Below are 5473 nucleotides of genomic sequence, written 5' to 3'. Positions count from 1 at the left end.
GATCACATATTACACGACACCAAGCACTCTATCTATTCTACATTATTTTCGTTTGTTTCAACTGTTTTCCTTTTTGATTAGATTGTCTTCGACTGTTTGATTAAATTTAGAGACATAAACACAAAATTTAAACGATAAATAATATTTACGAATTAAAGTACATAAATCTCACATGCTCTATCTGAAAATATGAGGAAATCATATAATGAAATTACACACTTTAAAGCTATTTACAACATTACCCTTTTTAGAATATTTAACGATTCCAAGAGAAATTTACGGACGGAAAGGACAAGTACCCACCTTAAAGTGAAAAATAAATAAAAAATAAAAAATCAATTGCAAGTCATTCTTAGGGTCTTTGATTTATAAATTATTGTTTTAAATACCATATCGTATCGGTTGGTATATTCTATACTGGTCACTGGTCTAATATAAGTATTATATATATTTCGTACCGTTCTAAATACCGACTGGTACCTGTCGATATTTCGACTTATACCAACTTATATTTCGGTCTGTATCGGTCGGTATTTCGGTTTTAACTTTTTTTTTCATTTATTCAAACCGTAAGTTCATTTTTTATCCACAATTAAGACTAAATTATTTATAATTTATATATAATTTATTTATATATAGACTATTAATTTAGAATATAATTTATATATATATTTACATATATAATTTATTTATATATCGACTATTTTGAAACAGTATTGATACTAAAATATTGCGGTACCATCATGTGTGATCTTATTATGGTCTTAATTGGTAACTCCATATACAGTTTAACAGTTTGGCAATCTATAAATTATAGCTTTAGGCAGTTCCCTTTTTAGCTGAGCCAAGGAATATGGAAATGCACTAATTAATTCATTTCCATATTCCTTGTCATTTTCATTTTATGTCTTTGAATGTAATCTTATATTTGAATTTCAAATATTTTATCTTATCTCATTTTAATTCATAATATTTAATTTTTATTTTAATCATTATCTAATTATTACAAAATTTCTAAATTTTTAAACAAAATCTAAAAAACAATTCAACTTTTTAAAATTTTATAACAAAAATTATATTCTAACAATATTTTAATTTTATAATATTTTTATTCAACATTTTCTCTCTCATTTTATAAAACTCAATAAAACATATTAACTCAAATTATTTCACTACTGTTAACAATTAATTTCACTAATATTTATAAATTTTTTATCTTATCTCAACTCAACATTCAAATGAGACATTAATCTCATATTATTTTTTTGATTTATTTCAAAGAAAATGCTGGGGACCGATGAATTGGACCCCCAAATTGACCGATACTTAGTTCTTGTTTTTTTCTTCTTTTAAACCTTAATGGTTAAGAAAGTATTTATTAATAAATTTATATTTTTTAAAAAATAATATTTAAAGATGTTTAAAAACAAATACTTACCCCTATCGGTCCAGCTATCAGTATCGGTAGTAGGACCCTTATTTCAAAGGTAAGTTACTTACAAGTCATTGGAGTTAGAAATATTTACAAACTAGTACTTTTGGTCTAAAAGTTTTAAAACATGCCATTGTATAAAGGGGTGATTAGAAATAATTTGCATCTCATCTCATTTTATTTTTAAATATTATTTAAATATAAATAATTTCAAATTAATCATTACAATTTTTTCAAATTAACTATTATAACTTCTCTAAGTTTTTAAATAAAAAATAAAATACAATTTAATTTTTTTCAAACTTTTTTTTAAAACTATATTAAAAAATTATATTCTAACAATATTTTAATTTTATAGTATTTTTTTTCTTAAAATCTTTCTCTTTCATTTTACAAAATTTAAAAAATATTTAACTCAAACTATCTTACTATTATTCACAAATTATTTTACTACTATTCACAAAATTTTTATCATTCCCAAGCATCCATAGGGTGGCATTTCAAACTGATTTCTCCTTCAAAACTCCGTTAGTCTAGTAAATGAAAAATGCTAGCATAACGTACAACTACCACGCTATCAAAAAAAAAAAAAATGATAATTAATAATATTAATATATCAATAAAATAGAAAAGAAGTTTGGAAATGAAATAAAGGTACAAACACTTTAGAAATTAACTAAACTAAGTATAAAAACACATAGAGAATTAAACATTAAAATTTGAAGAAAACTAATATTCAAAAAGTTAACTTCAAAATACTAAATACTAAACACTTAAAATTATAAATTAAAAATATAAAATATATTAAAAAATATATTAAAACTTCAAAATAATGTGTATATCTATTTTATTATAAAAGTGGCTATCGGCTATAAATAGTAACTTTTATTCATTCGTGTATTTCATCTATTTTTTGTTTTATATTGTTTATTCCCTTGTGTGCATTTGCGTACTTCATCCGTTTTTTCATTTTAGATGGTTTAGAGTATTCTCAATGGTTTATGTATAATAAAAAAATATAAATTATTTGAATAATAGTTCATAAAATTAGTTCCTTCCGATTATGTAAAAGAACATATAAAATACAAATCGCTACAGTAACCCGCTACTATATCAGGTACTGCTCATCATTCAAACAATTTTTTAATTATTTCTATTTCAATTCCTCCCTCATTTCCTTTTACTTTTACATTTCAATACAATTTCTTTTTATTAATCATAATTTAAAACATCTCTATTTTATTTTTTTCTGAAAAATATCTTGGAAATATTATTTATCCAATTTTTTCATATTTTGATTTTATTTTTAATTTTTATTTGCTTTATATATTTTTTATTTTGTGTGTATAGAACTTTTTTTTTTTTTTTTTTTACATGAAACCATAATTGGCACTAATCATAAACATGGCCTTCAGCCACTATAATAGTTTTGATACAATCGGCTACATAATCAATATCAATTAGTTCATGCTCCATAATGAGAGCATGTTGTGCCACTTGATGAGCAACACCATTGAATTCCCTCTTTACATGTTGAATTCTCCAAATATTATAAGCCAGCAATTACTACATATCAAAGACAAAACAGTGAATCTTCCCAACATTATACTCCCTTAGGCAACTCATTGCATTCACCACTTGACTTGAATCCCCTTCAAATAGCACATAATCCAATCCAAGTTTTTTTTACAAAAAATAGCAGCAGTAAGTAGGCCCTTAGCTTCTGCAATTGTTGGATCAACACAGTAGAGCATAGGCTACATCAAACTAGCAAGGACAAAACCCATATCATCTCTAACAATTACTCCAATACCAATCTTATCACGTTCATTTCTAATTACTACATCCCTATTAACTTTGATCCAATTGGATGGAGGAGCTTCCCAATGAAGTGTAGTAGGTTGATTATGAATTCTGGTCACTGGCTATTGCTACAGTGTAGTTTGAAAATCTTCAAAAGCTTTAACAGCTTGCCCATGAATCATAGCTAGTGCTTGAAAAGAGCCATCATGTATGAGGATATTCCTTTTAAACAATATAAATCTGGCTAAAATAGCAAAAAACACCAAATCTTGGCTTGACAGCCTATCTGAAAGCTACTCAAATATACTAAAAAAATCAATTGCAGTAATAGAAGCATTTTGGATTGCTCTTGAGCCTAGCAACCACACATCCCTTGTTGATGGACATGTCAATAAGATGTGACCTGGTGTCTCATCTTCAAACAAACAGATAGGGCATACAGATTCATAGATGGCATGTCTTTTGTGTAAGTTCACTCTGGTAGGCAAGGCATCAGTGCATGCACGCCACAAGAACATCTTGACAGCATTTGATGTTTGCAGTGACCACAACCTCTTCCAAAGGTTCTCATATGCCCCTTGATTAGAAGATTCTCCAACTGACCATGTTAAAAGTTGCCTATGCAAATGGTAAGCACTCTTAACAGAAAATAGGCCAGTTGTAGTTTCCCTTCATATCAGTTTGTCTACTGCAGGCATTATACCTATAGGTATCTTTAGTATATCCCTAACGTCTTCCTCATTAAAAGCACCATGAATTAATTCCAAATTCCACTACCCTTGTAACAACCCACTCCTTTCTCTTTCTGATGGTCACGAGTCTCGTTCTACATGTTGAACTTCGATGGCATGTTTTTAAAGATACTAAGTATTTTCTAAAGCAAGCTTAGTGTTATAAAGCCCTCGAATATTTTAAATGTCTTGAAAATATTTATACGGAATATTTCTAGTGTTATTGGACCAAGCTTGATTTTAAGTAAGATAATTATGATATTTTTGAAGAGCTCCAAAAATATTATAATTGTAGAAAATCATTTTAATTAAATGATTTTAGTCATGTAAAAATATTATGAGATTTAAATTATATTGAAAACTCTAATTAATTAAATTGTTATTAAAAGTCATTAGCAAAACTTCATCATTTAAGTAATGATGAAAGATTATATTTTATAAGGTAAATTTTAGTTAAATAATATTTTATCTTAATTCTTCTTAGTATTTTCAGTTAAATCAACATTTATGAATTTTCAAATTAGTATTTAAAGCACACTGTTAGATCGTTTTAAAGACATCAAGATGAAGGGCCTATATTAAATACCCAAACCCCTAATTTTTTCCCCTCACTTTCCCTTTTTCCCTCTCTTTTCTCCCTCCTTCAGCTCACGCATGACAATTGACAAGCCTTAACAACTTGAGATGTCATGAAAAAGGGGCACGGTGATCGTTAGACCACACCCCTCCCTAAAGTGTCTATCACTAGCCTCAGTGACTTATAAAATAGAAAACTAAGAGCGAGCAATTCAAATAAAACAAATGGCCAAGGGCCAAGGGTGCACAACAGGAAAATCAATGGATACTCATCATCAAGGCTTGATACACCAAAGTCTATTATTAGTTCAAAGTGACAAAAAGTACAAAATACAATGAGTAAGCATAATACGAGAATAGTTGAGAAACAAAAGAAAGAAAGCCATCTGAAGGGAGCTGGGAGGTATTATTCCTAGCACTGGTGGTAGTGGAGGTATGCCTATGAAGGCGTTAAGCATCTCATCCCACCCAAAAGTGTCAACACAACGGTGGGGAGCAACTTCAGCAAAGAACAGGTCCCGATCTAGATTCTCGAGGTCTGTACCAAGGTTGGAAAGGAGGCGGGATCCAAGCCTGAGGATGCAAGCACCATAACCATAAGCGAAGGCACGATCCCTAGTAGCAAGGGCCGTGACTAGTTGGGCATGCAGGTGGGCAATCTCTACATGTGCAGCAGCTAGTTCGTTCCTCTTCTCAATTAACTGCCAGTCCTTGGCAATGAAAGCCACGTTTTGACTTCCTAAGCTCCTCGTCTAAATTCCTCCTGCTATCCTCGTATTGTTGGTGACTTTCTTAAAGTTCTGGCAAGGCCCCCTACACCTCAGAAAGGTCAAGGGTGGTGACGTGGGTCTTCTCCACGGTGGCCTCCAACTCTTGGGCTAGCCCCTTGTTGTGTTTTTGCGAGCAGGTTGGCTCCCAACTCCTTAGTACG

The sequence above is a fragment of the Carya illinoinensis genome, chromosome 6 (genome assembly GCF_018687715.1).
Source record: "Carya illinoinensis cultivar Pawnee chromosome 6, C.illinoinensisPawnee_v1, whole genome shotgun sequence".
In the NCBI taxonomy this organism is placed as follows: domain Eukaryota; kingdom Viridiplantae; phylum Streptophyta; class Magnoliopsida; order Fagales; family Juglandaceae; genus Carya; species Carya illinoinensis.
The sequence above is the reverse complement of the archived record's forward strand: the minus strand, read 5'-3'. Positions refer to the sequence as shown.